A 16790-nucleotide genomic window follows, 5' to 3' on the forward strand; every position below is an offset into this window, starting at 1 on the left:
TTCAGGTGTCTAGGTCAAGGCTGTGATGGTAAAGCCTGCTTCATGCAGTCTCCCTTCTTCAGGATGTTAGCTTGCCATTGTTCACTTGAGGCAGCAGGGTCCATAGAGAGAAGAGTGTAGAAGTCCTTGTGAGGCCCAGGCTTGGAACAGGTGCAGTATCATTTCTACCTTATTGCATTGTGCAGGCAGGTCCCATATCCTGCCCAGACTCAATTTTGGAGGAAAGACGCCCTATTTTTTTGATAGAAGGAACTGCAATACCCATATTGTAAAACCCTATGTAAAGAATTAATTTATGGCCATTTAAAAAATCTACCCAGTTTTATGGTACACGTGTGTCATTTTTTTGGCAACGATTTTAATTACAAGGGGCTTCCCTAGTGGCTCAGATGGTAAAGAATCTGCCTGCAATACAGGAGACCCAGGATCAATACCTGACTTTAGGAGATCCTCCGGAGAAGGGAATGACTACTAACTCAGTACTCTTGCCTGGAGAATTCTATGAGATAGAGGAGGCTGGTGGGCTACAGTCTATGGGGTCACAAAGAGTGGGACACAATTGAGTGGCTAACAGTTTAATCACAAGTCCTTTGGGGAATTTATCACTTTAAGGGTTCTACTTTTAGGAGACAAAAAAAGTCAGAACTTGCGAACTTGCCTTCCCAGATTTTCAATTCATTCATAGGACTGACTGCTGCTGCTGCTGCTTCTGCTGCTGCTGCTGCTGCCGTTCCTAAGTCGTTTCAGTCGTGTCCAACTCTTAGCGACCCCATGGACTGCAGCCCACCAGGCTCCTGTGTCCATGGGATTTTCCAGGCAAGAGTACTGGAGTGGGGTGCCATGGACTGACTGACATGATTTTATTATGTGATGTAGACTTAATGAATCAGAAGCAGCTCTGTGAAATTCTTTACTCAAAGAAAAGAGTGTGTGTGTTAGTCACTCAGTCGGGTCCGACTCTTTGTGACCCCAGGGACAGTAGCCCTCCAGTCTCCTCCATCCATGGATTTCTCCAGGCAAGAATACTGAAGTGGGTTGCCATTCCTTTCTCCAGGGTATGTTCCTGACCCAGGGATGAAACCTGGGTTTCCTGCATTGCAGGCAGATTCTTTACCATATGAGCCACAATGGAAGCTCCAAAGAAAACAAAGCACTATGAGTAATTCATTTTCTAGTGAAAGCTGGTAGAGCACAGCAGAGAGACGGTTGGCAGTGCTCCATCAGTGGCCTCCCATGTTATTGCATGGTCTCTGCCTGTGTCCCTTACTGTAGGGTCTCTGAAGTGTGCCCGAGGTCAGGCATAGGTCCTGGCTATTAGATCTAATCTAAGCTAGATTTCCTGGCCCTCTCTGAGAGTTGGAAAATTACTCATACACTTAAATAAAGTCCTTAAATTAGCCTGAGTGATTTCTGTGAATTAAAGTTAATTGTCCCGATTGATATAGAAGGGACATTTCTTATTACTAAAATGGAAAAATAATATGCCTGGAGAAACAGATTCATAGTTTGCACATAATAAATGATAACATCTATCATATCATGTTTTCTAAATGTTTTCACAAAACAAATTCTGTGTCTTTTCTCAATATCTAATATATCACCAAAAAACACTGGTGAATTTTATTTTATACTTAAATGTAAGGCTTACAATTAATTTCTCCTAATAGTCAAAATAGCTTAACTTACATTTTCCTTGACAGAAAATAATAACAAAACTGAACAGCATAGCAGAAAGATCTTTGAAAAGGAGAATAGAAGGTGAAGATCTGAGTTCACTCAAATCACATACAAGATATATGCAAGTCTCTCATCTACTAGGCTCCTTTTCTATTCACACAGTTGGGAACGTTTGCTTCTAGAATTATTCTGATAACCCTATGAAATATAAGTATAAAGACTTTGAATCTGTAAAGCACTATGTAAACACAAGGTATTACTACCTTTTTTTTCCCTAAAAAAAAGAATATCTCAGCCTCCCACATGTGGTATAAACAAACACTTAATATATGCTTAATATATTCTCAAAATTTATCTATACTCTGAGCCTCCTCTAACATCTGTTTATATGTGTCCTCAATCCAGATTTAATTTATATCGGTCTTTTCATATTTTGAATTGAAAACTTCGATGGTAAAACCCTGCAAAGTAAATGTAGTTTATAGCACCAAAGGAAAGTTGTCTTCTAAGCCTTATTTCAGAAGAAATATCATTTTTGTTTCCAGTGCCCGATACACTGACCAACCCAAAGTAGGTCATAATTTAAAGTGATAATGACTACTACCAATAGTAAGACTGAAAAATATAGTAAGTTTACTCTAGAATACAAAGTCTTATAAACTAATAACTTCATGGTTCTAGTACACTGTATGTTCTTTAAGTATATGCAAGGACTTTTCCCTTTAAAATTTTGACCTAAATCTTTCTTCTATATACAATATGATCCTTTTGTTCCTTCCTCAGAGGATTTGTGCAGACAACTTTATAGTTTACAATTTATATTTCCAACATTTAAAAATTATTATTTTCTTTTAGATCCTACATGGAAAAAAATTCACCTAAGCCATGAATAAAAGCAGTAGTATTTATACAAAATTGACAACCAGAAGAGCAATGAAATTATGTAGTATAGCAAAAATTGAATTAAAAATGATTACAAAAGGAATACAATCAATTATAAAAAACATGCAAGCATAATATAATGTTAAAAGCCATAAAAAAGAAATATAAATATAATGGTAAGCAATTCATCAAAAGTGACACCTTGAATTAAGTAAAGGGCAAGTGAAATTTTAGTTAAACTTCATTTTCTATTTGTTTCATTGAAAGTGTAGTTAAATTCTCAAAAAAATAGTAAACTTCCTATTTATTTCTTGCTTTTTTAAAAAAATATTCATAATTTCCTAATTTTTCCCCTAACATTTTTGTCCATGAAATCTAAAAGTTCTTGTTTCTGTTTCATTTAAAAAATTGTCCTTTCCAAATTTTAAATAGATCTTTAATCAGATGATACCCATCTCTGTACCAGTACTTAAAATCCTTCAGTGGCCTCTCATATGTGTTAAAAAGATATCCAACTGTGTGAGGATGTCAGGTGCTTTTCTGAGATCAACTTGCCTATGGTTATCTTCATAATCTGCTGTTCTCTTTGTTCATCAACTTCACTAATAACAATTATCTTACTTCAGCTCCACTGCGTTCGCCAGGACCTACCTAACATGACCTGCTTCTTGTGTACATCTCTAATATAATTTCATTCTGTTCTCCACCCTACTCAGTATATTCCAGCCACTCTGACCTCCGTTCTATTTCTTGGCCATATGAAGACTTGCCTCTCAGTGCCTGAGGCATATTGTGCTTTCTGCTTGAAATCATCTTTGCCCCTTTCTTTACAAATTCCAAACCACAGCTCAAATGTCACATGTTCAGAGAGCTTTTTCTTTATCATTCTATCTCAATCACATTTCCTGTCAGTTCCTATTGTATAACTGATAATTTACCCATAAGTAAGACTGATTTGTTTGCTTATTTATTTATTTGTTTTGTTATCTATCTCCTCTGAAGAAGTAAGTTTCTTGAGAGCAGGGAATATGTTGTGATTATGATTGCTATATTCCCCTAGTCTACACCAGTGCCGGCACAATCATTATTTCTTGAGGAAACTAATGAATCCTTGCTATAGTTTTCAGTTTTCTTTGTTCTGAGAACAAGTCAATTCAGTTAAACCATTGTATCTCATTTCAAGAGGTGGTGATGCAGGTGGGCTCTGGAATCTTGGCCTATGCTGCAAGCAATCAGGTATTTAATAAGATGCATGTGTGCGTACTTAGTCACTCAGTCATGTCTGACTCTTTGCGACCCTTTGGGCTGTAGCCCACCAGGCTCCTCTGTCCATTGGATTTTTCAGACAAAAGTACTGGTGTGGATTGCCATTTCCTCCCCCAAGGGATCTTCCAACCCCAGGTTTGAACCCATATCGCCTACATTGCAGGTGGATTCTTGACCAGCTGAGACATCAAGGAAGCCCAAGAGGCACTTCTGTGGAAACAAAAGAAAAACAAAGGCTATTTAATGTTTGAACTAAATTATAAACTAATTTTTCAGCCCACAGGGCAGTCAGTTAAGAAAATTTCTAGATGTCAGGGTTAAAACATGTTTTGTAGTTTGAACTGTCTCTGATGATGTCTTCAGGAGTTAGTTAATTTTCTGAGTGGCTAATACTAGACATAGGCCTGAGAATCATCTAAATATGAGCTGATAAGGCATTTTCTTTGAAGTTTATATTAAGTTGTCTACCTTCAGTTTGTGCTTGTGTGTGTTGGTAGGTCTTTAGGAAAAAGACAGTTTTAGTTTGAGAATTTCTGAATTCCAGAGGGATCAGGTAGTGAGAAAAAGATAAATGTTTCAGTTCTGCTTACAAAAGTATAACTTAGCAAATTTCTGTAAGCCCTAGAAAAAAAAATTTCCTTGTGTTTGGAAAAATAAAAGATTAAAAATATTTTAAACAAAGAAGTCATAAAGAATATAATCATTTTCATCAATTAATTCAATCCCATGTAATCCTTATTTGCCTGCGTCCAGTTTTTCCATTTGTTCTATTGACCTTGCCTGATGACTGAGGGTGTTAAAGACGGGGAAATTTCAGGAACTTTGCAAGGTTTTTTTAAGACTAGTATGATTTACTGAGTGAAGTGGGGTGTCTTGATCACTGGAGATCATGGAAGTTAAACTCCAAAGTTTTTTGTTTTGTTTTGTTTTGCCATTGTAAGTACATCAACCTGACAGCAAGGAAAGGCTTCAACCCATCAAACAGAAAATGAGTTTTGCCAGCAGATAGGAAAAACCAAATGGCCATGCTGGGTTTCCCAAAGCTCTATTTCTTTAACTTACAGTTTTATAAGAACAGCAGGATGGCAAAAGTATGGAAAAGAGAAGTCAGGGTTTTTTGTTTTTGTTTTGTTTGTCTTTGTTTTTTCAGTAATGGAATGGATTTTATTTTCATGGCATAATCTTTATAGATTCACACCTTTGCATGAATGGCAGTTAGGCATTTCCCTGATACTTAGGTTCAGGCCTTTTAGTGTGAGATAACATTTATGCCAAGATTTATAAAACTTCCAAGAGTTTCATACAATTTCTAGAACACTTATATCTATATAGACACAACATGAAGAAGGTATATTACTTCTTATTTGCCAATGCTTCTTATGTAATTTAACATGTCAAATATGCCTAATTTATTGTTTCTCTTTTAATAAGAAAAGAAAATATCTCAAAATTAGTTCTAGAACAACCAAAAAAAAAAAACCTTTTGAATTTGATTTTGGTTAAGTTTGTAAAAAATATCAGAAAGGTTTTAAAACACTTGATCAAATAGGGCTCTGTAATACAATGCTTAAAGTTATCTATTTAACCTAAATAGGACTTTCCTGATAGCTCAGTTGGTAAAGAATGTGCCTGTAATGCAGGAGACCCCAGTTCAATTCCTGGGTCAGGAAAATCAGCTGGAAAAGGGATAGGCTACCCACTCCAGTATTCTTGGGCTTCCCTTGTGGCTCAGCTGATAAAGAATCCACTGCAATGATGGAGACCTGGGTTCAATCCGTGGATTAGGAAGATCCCCTGGAGAAGGGAAATTCTACCCACTCCAGTATTCTGGCCTGAAGAATTCCATGGACTGTATAGTCCACGGGGTCGCAAAGAGAAATGACTGTGACTTTTACTTTAACCTAAATAATTATTAAAGATGTCATAGGCAAATATAGAAAGTTATGTAGTTTTGAGGGCTTCCCAGTTGGCTATTAGATAAAGAATCCTCCTGCCAATGTAGGAGATGCAGGTTTGATACCTGGGTCAGGAAGATCCCCAGAGGAGGAAATGGCAACCCACTCCAGTATTCTTGCCTGGAGAATCCCATGGACAGAGGAGTCTGGCAGGCTATAGTCCATGGTGTTGCAAAAGTTGGACATGACTGAACGCACACACACACACACATATACACATATACACATATTTTTGAGAAAAAGTTAGCTCTTAATGCTGAGGATTAGGTTCACTGAAGTAATCAAAGACCTGATACATTATAGGTGATTATTTTGACAAGTCATAAGATCTTTGTTTTGTTATATTTTTGAGGCAGAATAAATACAAATAAAAATTTTTCATAGCCTTTTATTATCAAAAGCAGACCAATAGAAAAAGAGTTGTTCTTTTAACAGAGGGAAAAGCAAATTTTAATTTGTACCTGTTATTTTTAATATTAAAATAATATTTTAGTATTAAGAATAATATTTTTTAATATTAAACTTCATTTACTTAATCAAATTCATTCTAATATTATCCAGTCCTGATCACAAATAAAATTTATTTCTAAAGATTCCTTCTTTTGCAAACATTTTACAACTTTATATATCCATTTTAGCTTGCCCTTTGTTTTCTTTCTCATTTAGAAATAGCCAACTTTAGAACAAAATTATATTCTTTTTTTTTAACAAGAATGTCTCCATAACTTGTACATTTTCTTACCCCCAAACACATCCTATTTATATTATTATATCTAGTAGCTTTAACCATGTATATTAATTAGAATTCTTAATCCTTTGAAACCTTAATTTTTTAGTGAAAATGAAGAAGCAAACAATCATGAACTGTATTAACATTTTGTGGCTTGGTGAAATTATAAATACATTTTACAATTTCTAGAAATATATCTTACTTCATAGTATAATCTTTTAGTAAAGCATAAAATATGTTTATGAACAGACCCCAAACATACTTAGTATCTCTGTATTAAGAGATCAAAAATACATAAACTAGCATTTGTTTAGCAACTAATGTTTAGTATGTTATCTTATTTGGAAATGATCTAGATATTCAATGAATTTCCATCATTCAAATCAACTTAGCAAAATTCTAAGGGTATAAATCATCAAAGAAATTTAGGAAACAATTTAAGTAAACATATCATAAAATAATTATTGTTAAAATGTTAACCTAAAAAAAATCATCTCATTTACATCTATTTAATTCATTTGTTCTTAACAATCATACTTGAATTACTCATGAAAATTTCATGAGATATTAAAGCAGTTAGTTATTATCTTAATTTTTTTCCTTTGCTGACAAATTTGCAATCGAGACATTAGCCTATCTGATTAGCAAACCCAGATAGAAAAACAAGTTATTTATTAATTAAATAAACATGCTTAAAATTAACTTTTATTTACTAAAAATTATCTTATGTGTGCATGCTTAGTTGCTCAGCTGTGTCTGACTCTGTGACCCCATGAACTGTAGACTACCAGGCTCCTCCGTCCATGGGATTCTCCAGGTAAGGATCACATGAATTTGAAAAATATTTGGCTTAGATTTTATTATATTTTTGAGAACCTTTATATAATTTATCATTTGCTTAAGCCAATTAAATAGAGATCTTTTAAAAATTAATATTTTGCTATATTACTTGTGGTTGAAAATAATATATTTATAACTTAGACATATAAACAAACATAATCAGAGATATCATAGTTTTCATTTCAAAATTTTAGTCATGAATCAGTTACAATACAAAAATCACTAGTTTATGAATAACGATTAAATAAGTAAGATTACTCACTCAGATGACTAAAAATATTTGGTTATTTGTGGAGAAGATTTTTAAGATCTATATTTGCCTTTGACAAGTAATTTTAAGGAGGCTACTTAGACAAGAGAGTTCTTTTAGTAGCAGTTTGTTCTTACTCTCATTTTGCTTGTTTGTTTGTTTCAGGTTCTACTAACTGAGTAGATTACGCAATCTAGGCTTTATCTCAGGTGTTTACTTATAGGAAGGCTGAGAAGATGGGCCAGTTTTTAACTTCATCTGGTGGGCTTAGTTTATGGGTTTTTTTTTTTGTTTTTTTTTAAAGGAGCTGTCAGAACAGGATGTCAAGAGTTCCTCTGGGCTCTGGGGTGTCAACTGATGGAGGAGGAGGAGAAGTAAGTCAGTTACATAAAAGGGAAGTTCAAATAAGGCAAATAAAGGGATGGAGGAGAAGGTGCAGAATTTCGAAGGGGGATAGAAGAAGGGTAAGAAAGTTCATCTGATTTTTCAAGTTTAGAGATACTCTGAGTCATCTTTTCATTTACAGCATGAAGGGAGGCAATTTTCTCAGTGTTATCTTTGGAGGCCTCTAGATGCCAGTTGAAATGTTTCCTACTTATTTTGTCTGGTCAGTACATTTTTCAGTCAAGCACAAAGATAGACTAACTTGGGAATTTGGAAAGTTCCTCAATTTGGCCAGTGTAATTTTAAATCATCCCAGGTAAATGGACCCATTTAGATAGGTTGTTACAGGGTAAGGGTCCACAGGTGTTAAGCATAAAACTGACAATGGTTCTTGGAGGGGTTTATCTTTCTTTGAATTGTTTCTATAAGAGCTTTCTATTATTTTGAGTACTCATCAGAAAAGTTTTGTGTCTTTTTTTTTTTTTTACTGTGAAACCCAAATCTGGAGAAAGATTCCTCCTTACTCCCCAAAAGAGAGGGAAACTAGTGTTGATACTTAGAAATACCCAAATAGACACAATCCTCAATCAAATGGGATCCAGTAGTCCTCACTTCATAGCTTCCAAGCCGTTGAAGAGACAACTGCATGCAATGGGTTAGTGTGTGCATGCTAAGTCACTTCATTCATGTCTGACTCTTTGACTCCATGGAGTATAGCCTGCCAGGCTCCTCTGTCCATGGGATTCTCCAGGCAAGAATACTGGAATGTGTTGCCATTTCCTCCTCCAGGGGATCTTCCCACCCAGGGATAAAACTTGGGTCTCCTGTGTCTCCTCCATTGGTTGATGGGTTCTTTACCACAAGCACCACTTGGAAAGCCCTGTAGGTACTGTAGACTGAATCTAAAGGAGTTCCAGACTGCTGAGGGTGGCTGGTCCAAATTCTGCTAACTATGACAGCTATGTTAACTAAAATTTCAGAAATGGAGACCTGATTGAAATAAAAAAGTATTTTCTGGGGTTTGTTAGGACTGTAGCCCAGAAGACACAAATTAAAGAAGCACTTGAATTGTATTCCACTCAACTACAAAATGGGCTTCCCAGGTGGTGCTAGTGGTAAAGAATCTGCCTGTCACTACAGGAGACACAGAAGACATGGGTTGGATCTCTGGGTTGGGAAGATCTCCTGGAGAAGGGCAGGGCAACTCACTCCAGTATTCTTGTCTGGAGAATCACATGGACAGAGGAGCCTGGCAGGCTATATAGTCCATGGGGTCGAAGAGTCGGACATGACTGAAGCAAATGAGCATGCACACATGCACAGCTACAAAAGAGAAGGAGCTTATAAAGGCAAGAACTTCAAGATCACAGTTACATGAGTTGTTCATTAATAACTATAATTGGAGCTGGCCAGAAGTGAAGGTGCTTGTTAAGCCAGGATTGGTTGCAATCTAAAATCATTGCATAGTTACAAGGTTACCACCAAGGTCTCAGCTAGCTGATATTTCTTTTTAAATGGCTGATAGTATGCTTGAATTTGGTACAGTTCACAGAAAGTTCAATTTAGTGGTGTAGGGACATGTCTGAGAACATATCCTCAGTGGGCACTCAAATCCATTTTGTAGGGTTGAGCAAACAAAATAGGTTACTCCATTATGATTTTCAATATGTTATGAGGCACTATCCTTTTATGACTTAATATTCCCTCTCCCTTACTAAAAATTTTGTATTTTCTCTAAGACCTTTGACCTATTAAATCACTTCACAAAGATTTTTATAAGGTGTTATTTGATTAGTTATTTGATTACAAAACACTTCATAAAGAATATGTTATTGTTTTTATATTTTCAAATTTTTACTAAAGAGCATTTATCTTGTCATATATACTATCTTGATGCAATGATTATTACTTTTATTTTCCAATAACTAACCTCATTCCCAAATTCTTCTACACTCTCCATTACAATGTAGAAGCCTAAGAACTACATTTCCTAGAAACACTTGCACGCAGAGTTATGAATTCAATTCCACTAGTGAGAAGAATTTATATGTGATTTATAAGCAAAAGAGTAACAAAGGTTAATATTGTTCCTATAGCAACCATAAGCATCTCATGATTTTTAGCAGTAGATTTTTCTGTACCTCCTGTCTCATCTGAAAAATCACCCACCTGGTGCTGCAGACAACCTATATTAACCATTGTGGGTTTTGACAATTCTTGCTTTTGTAAATTTTAGAAGTAGTTCTGACCTTCATGTGTCCAAATTTTTCAATGTATATGTGTCTGTTAGTTTCTTTATAAATACTTCTCTTTAAAATATTTATAGGGAATTTTATTCTCCTGACCCAGCCTAAGCTAGTAATTGGTGAAAATTGATCCCTTATAAATAGATTTTAAAATATTCCAATTCTGTATTCATGCTTGCAAAAATAGTTGACTTGATAATTCTACGTCCTGCCATTTTTGTGTGAGGATACCAAAATATTCCCAACTTCAAAAAGACTAGATATAGAAATATAAAATTTGAATCATTGATATAGAAATTGGAGGAAGACTTGTTGTTCACTCACTAAGTTGTGTCCAACATGTTGCAACCTCCTGGGCTGCAGCATTTCAGGCTTCCCCATCTTTCACTATCTCCCAGAATTTGCTTAAATTCATGTCCACTGAGTCCATGAGGTCATCCAACCATCTCATCCTCTGTCCTTGCCCCCTGTCCTTGCCCTCATCTTTCCCAGCAGGGTCTGTCCCAATTAGTGGACTCTTCATATCAGGTGGCCAAAATATTGGAGCTTCAGCTTTAGCATCAGTCCTTGCAATGAATATTCAGGGTTAATGTCCTTTAGAATTGACAGGATTGCTTTCTGTGCAGTCCGAGGGACTCTGAAAAATCTTCTCCAGCACCACAATTTGAAAACATCAGTTCTTCAATGCTCAGTCTTCTTTATGATCCAACTCTCACATCCATACATGACTACTGGAAAAACCATAGTTTTCTAGGGGGACCTTTGTCAGCAAAGTGTGAGGGGTCTCTGCTTTTAAATATGCTGTGTAGGTTTGTCAAACCTTTCCTTACAAGGAGCAAGCATCTTTTAATTCCATTTCTGCAGTCACCATTCACAGTGATTTTGGAGCCCCAAAAAATAAAATCTGTCACTGTTTCCAATATTTCCCTATCTATTTGGCATGAAGTGATAGGACTGGTTGCCATGATCTTCCTTTTTTGAATGTTGAGTTTTAAGCCAGCTTTTTCATTCTCCTCTTTTACTTTCATCAAGAGGCTCTATAGTTCCTCTTCACTTTCTGCCATAAGGGTGGTGTCATCTGCATATCTGAGGTTGTTGATATTTCTCTTGGTGATCTGGATTCCACCTTGTGATTCCTCTAGCCTAGCATTTCACATGATTTACTCTCCATATAAGTTAAGTAAGCAGCAAGACAATATACAGCCTTGTCATATTCTTTTCCCAATTTTGAGTCAATCCATTGTTCCATGTCCAGTTCTAACTGTTGCTTATTAACCTGCATACAGGTTTCTCAGGAGGCAAGTAAGATGGTCTGATATTCCTATCTCCTTAAGAAGTTTCCAGTTTGTTGTGATCCACACGGTCAAAGGCTTTATTGTAGCAATGAAGCAGAAGCCGATTTTTTTGGGGCGAGAGGAGGGAAATTCCCTTACTTTTTCTATGATTCAATGAACGTTGGCCTGGTTGATCTCTGGTTCCTATACCTTTTATAAATCCAGCTTGTATGTCTGGAAGTTCTTAGTTCATGTACTGCTGAAGACTAACTTGAAGAGTTTTGAACATTACTTGGCCAGCATGTGAAATGAGCACAATTGGATGGTAGTTTGAACATTCTTTGACATTTCCTTTCTTTGGGATTGGCATTAAAACTGACCTTTTCCAGTCCTGCTGAGTTTTCCAAATTTGCTGGCATATTGAGTGCAGCACTTTAACAATATCATCTTTTAGGATTTGAAATAGCTTAGCTGGAATTCCATCACCTCCACTAGATTTATTTGTAGTAATGCTTCCTAAGACCCACTTGATTTCACACTCCAGGATGTCTGGCTCTAGGTGAGTTACCATATTATCATGGTTATCTGGGTCATTAAGATCTTTTTTGTATAGTTCTGTGAATTCTTGCGACCTTTTCTTAATCCCTACTGCCTCTGTTAGTTTCTTGCCATTTCTGTCTTTTACTGTGCCCATTTTTGCATGAATTAGTCCCTTGGTATCTCCAATTTTCTCAAAGAGCTCTCTAGTCTTTCCCATTCTACTCTTTTCCTCTACTTTCACCTTGCTCAGTTAAGAAGGCTTTATTTTGTCTCCTTGTATTCTTTAGAACTCTTCATTCAGTTGAGCATATTTTTGCCTTTCACTTCTCTTCTTTTCTTAGCTATTTTGTAAGGCCTCCTCAGACTACCTCTTTGCCTTCTTGCATTTCTTTTACTTTGACTTGGTTTTGGTCACTGTCTCCTATACAATGCTATGAATCTCATGGTGCCAAACCAAAAGAGATAATTGTAGCTCAGAATAAAAGTGGGAATAACACAGAGAAGAAGATAAGATGGTGGAAAACTGGTCCTACTTAGTTCCTAATGTTAGCCAAATTTCATTTTCTTCTATCAGCCTGATAGATATCACAGTTACACTGTGGTCCAAATAGATTATGCAATACATTAACCTGGAAATGGAAGGATATGTGAACATGGCCAAGCCTAGAATGCTATGAAAAAAAATAAGCTAAGTCAGTAGCCAAATGGGCCATGTGGAGTAGATTTTCAGTTCAGTTCAGTTCAGTTCCGCCGCTGAGTCGTGTCCGACTCTATGCCACCCCATGAATCACAGCACACCAGGCCTCCCTGTCTATCACCAACTCCCGGAGTTCACCCAGACTCACATCCATCGAGTCCGTGATGCCATCCAGCCAATTAATCCGCTGTTGTCCCCTTCTCCTCCTGCCCCCAATCCCTCCCAGCATCAGAGTCTTTTCTAATGAGTCAACTCTTCCCATGAGGTGGCCAAAGGACTGGAGTTTCAGCTTTAGCAGCATTCCTTCCAAAGAAATCCCAGGGCTGATCTTCTTTAGGATGGACTGGTTGGATCTCTTGCAGTCCAAGGGACTCTAAAGTCTTATCCAACACCACAGTTCAAAAGCATCAATTCTTTGGCGCTCAGCCTTCTTCACAGTCCAACTCTCACATCCATACATGACCACAGGAAAAACCATAGCCTTGACTAGACGGACCTTTGTTGGCAAAGCAATGTCTCTGCTTTTGAATATGCTATCTAGGTTGGTCATAACTTTTCTTCCAAGGAGTAAGCGTCTTTTAATTTCATGGCTGCAGTCACCATCTGCAGTGGTTTTGGAGCCCCAAAAAATAAAGTCTGACACTGTTTCCACTGTTTCCCCATCTATTTCCCATGAAGTGATGGGACCGGATGCCATGATCTTCATTTTCTAAATGTTGAGCTTTAAGCCAACTTTTTCACTCTCCACTTTCACTTTCATCAAGAGGCTTTTTAGTTCCTCTTCACTTTCTGCCATAAGGGTGGTGCCATCTGCATATCTGAGGTTATTGATATTTCTTCCGGAAATCTTGATTCCAGCTTGTGCTTCTTCCAGTCCAGCCTTTCTCATGATGGACTCTCCATATAAGTTAAATAAGCAGGGTGACAATATACAGCCTTGACGTACTCCTTTTCCTATTTGGAACCAGTCTGTTGTTCCATGTCCAGTTCTAACTGTTGCTTCCTGACCTGCATACAGATTTCTCAAGAGGCAGATCAGGTGATCTGGTATTCCCATCTCTTTCAGAATGTTCCACAGTTTATTGTGATCCACACAGTCAAAGGCTTTGGCATAGTCAAGAAAGCAGAAATAGATGTTTTTCTGGAACTCTCTTGCTTTTTCCATGATCCAGCAGATGTTGGCAATTTGATCTGTGGTTCCTCTGCCTTTTCTAAAACCAGCTTTTGCATCATTTTGGCTAATTTGCTTTTAAATATTAATATAAAGAGGAGCCAATATAGCTGATTCAAATTAGAAGCTAACCAATGCCAAAAAGTTCATGAAATCTACTCTCATAATTGTTGGTTTAAAATTTATGTGGCCTGTGTTCTAATTACTCAAATTCAGGATCTTTATGACTGACTAGAAGTATATTCATAGTATAGGATATTATATTTTGCAGGTTTTTTATTTATATACTTTTATCTATCCTACTAGTGCATAGTCTCAGTGAAAGCAGAGTATTTCTTAGTTGGTTGTTTATTTGTTTTCGTCTCCTATATCTTCTTCTTCTAGAATAGTGCACTATTTGCTGATGGAATGAAAAAATGAATTAGAGAATATAACTTCTTATAATCTAAATAAGTTCTAAAGGGAATGTGCTTAGAGCTAATAGAAGTATTGACATTTCTACAATAAAAGGCTATCAGGTTTTCTTTAAATTATCTCCCCATGGAAATATTAACTTCAGCAGCTATCAGACATTTTAGTCTCAAAATTCGTTTACATTCATGAACATTACTTAAAAAATGCAAAAAGACTTTAGATTATATAGGTTGTTACTATCAATATCACTATATTAAAAGTTACCAATGAAATATTTTAATATATATTTAGTAATATTAACAATACTGATAGACTTATTACAGAAACATAACTAGAATATTTAATGAAAAATAACCAATTTTTAGAAATAAATAATAAATTAGCAAGAATAATATTGCTTTTCAGTCTTGCAAATCTCTTTAATATCTAGATTAATAGAAAACAGCTGAATTTTCATATCTACATCTCCATTTGATCTATTGTAATATGTTATTTTGCTTGAAGTCTGTGAAGAAAATTCAAGCTCACACAAATACACACTGGTGTTTAGTTGCCTTTTAGAAAATTGTTGATATTGTTTTTTATACTACACTAAAATTTGTGAAATGGTGGCTATTTTACAGACAGTTGCAAAGTAGAACCTGAAACTAAGTTAATAAATTTCCATGTTACATTATAACCCCATGGACCCACCATAACCTATGAAAATGTATTTTAACTTTGCATGATTTTATGACATTATGCATTGGTCATGTGGAAGGCACTGGTTCAACTGAACTATCAAACTACTACAAAGGTTTACATATCTCATTTTATAATATCAAAAAGTCACATTTATAAATAACAACTCCAATCTCATCAGAAATGTTCTTAAGTATTGAGAAGCTGTGAAACTCATGTGGGTGTATTCAAGTTTTCCAAAAGTCTAATTTGCACTTTGAACACTCAAATATTAATATTGGCAAAAACTGCTATCACTCATTTTCCATGAAGTGGCAGTTTAACATCCATCATTTAATTTTGAGAAAATATGCATTAAATACTTATTTCTATGAAAATTCTATGTCAATAAATCATTCTTTAAATTACAAATGGTATTTCATTTTAAAAAAGGAACTAATTCAGCTTCCAATTCAGACAATTGCCAGTGATTTTTCTGGGAACAGATGTATATGTTTCTCCTATGCCATTACCACACTGTCTTGATGACTATAGCTTTGTAGTATGTTTTTCAGATTTGGCACTGTAAGTACTTTAACTTTATTGTTTTTTAAAGATTGTTGTCTCTATTTTAGGTGTATTCAATTTACCTATAAAATTTTAGTATCAGCTTCTCAATTTCTAAAACAGCTTAGCAGAATTTTTTGTAGGAATTGAATTGAATTTGCAGGTCAGTTAGGGAGTATTAGGTCCTTCAATCCAAGAAAGTTGGATATATTTCCATTCATTTATATCTTCTTATCTTTAAATCGTATTTAGTACTTTTCAGTACATGTGTTGCACTCCTTTTGTTAAATTTGTTTCTAAATATTTAGTTATTTTTGACAATATTGTAACTTGAAGTTTTCTTAATTTTCAGATAGTTTATTGGTAGTGTGAAATGCTTGGAGATGAGCACATATCCTTCTATTCTGCCATCTTGAACCAATCTCTGCAATTGCTTTTTATATGTTGATCTTTTTTTTGCAGATGCACATTATCAGGTTAAGGAATTTCCCATTTCTTCTGAGTTTAAGTATTTTTAACATTAAAAGATACAAATTGTTGTCAAATGCTTTTATGCGTGTGTTAACATGACAGGTGGTGCTGGTGGTAAAGAATCTGCCTGCCAATGCAAGACAACTAAGAGATGCAGGTTTGATCCCTGGGTTAGGAAGATCCCCTGGAGGCTGTCATTGTTGTTCAGTCATTCAGTCATGTTTGACTCTTTGTGACCCCATGGTGTGCAGCACATCTGGCTTCCCTGTCCTTCACAATCTCCTGGGGCTTGATCAAATGTCCATTGAGTTGGTGATGCAATCCCAACCATCTTGTCCTCTGTCATCCTCTTCTCCTCCTGCCTTCAATTTTTCACAGCATCAGGGTCTTTTCTAATAAGTTGGCTCATTGCATCATGTGGCCAAAGTAATGGAGCTTCAGCTTCAGCATCAGTCCTCCCAATGAATATTCAGAGTTGAGTTTCCTTTAGGATTGACTGGTTTGATCTCCTTGCAGGCCAAGGCACTCTCAGGAGTCTTCTTCAACACCACAGTTCAAAATCTTGGCAACTCACTCTAGTATTCTTGCCTAGGAAATCCCATGGATAGAGAAGTCTGGTGGGCTACAGCCCATGGGGTTGCAAATGGTCAGGCATGACTGAGCATCTGAACATATATAATATGACTGAGTGTATTTTGTCCTTTATTGTATTGTTATAGTACATTACAATGATTAGTTTTCATGTGCTCAACCAACATTGAATTAA

General features: G+C 36.0%; 1 long non-coding RNA gene across 1 annotated transcript; it reads left to right on the top strand.

Annotated features, from left to right (window-relative positions):
- Positions 1 to 7271: 7271 nt before the first annotated feature.
- LOC123334561 lies at positions 7272 to 16066 on the top strand. Its single transcript, XR_006552585.1, has 3 exons — positions 7272 to 7327; positions 7905 to 7974; positions 15906 to 16066. It is a non-coding gene; the product is annotated as an uncharacterized LOC123334561 (long non-coding RNA).
- Positions 16067 to 16790: the final 724 nt, after the last annotated feature.

Source organism: Bubalus bubalis, chromosome 7 (genome assembly GCF_019923935.1).
Source record: "Bubalus bubalis isolate 160015118507 breed Murrah chromosome 7, NDDB_SH_1, whole genome shotgun sequence".
NCBI lineage: Eukaryota > Metazoa > Chordata > Mammalia > Artiodactyla > Bovidae > Bubalus > Bubalus bubalis.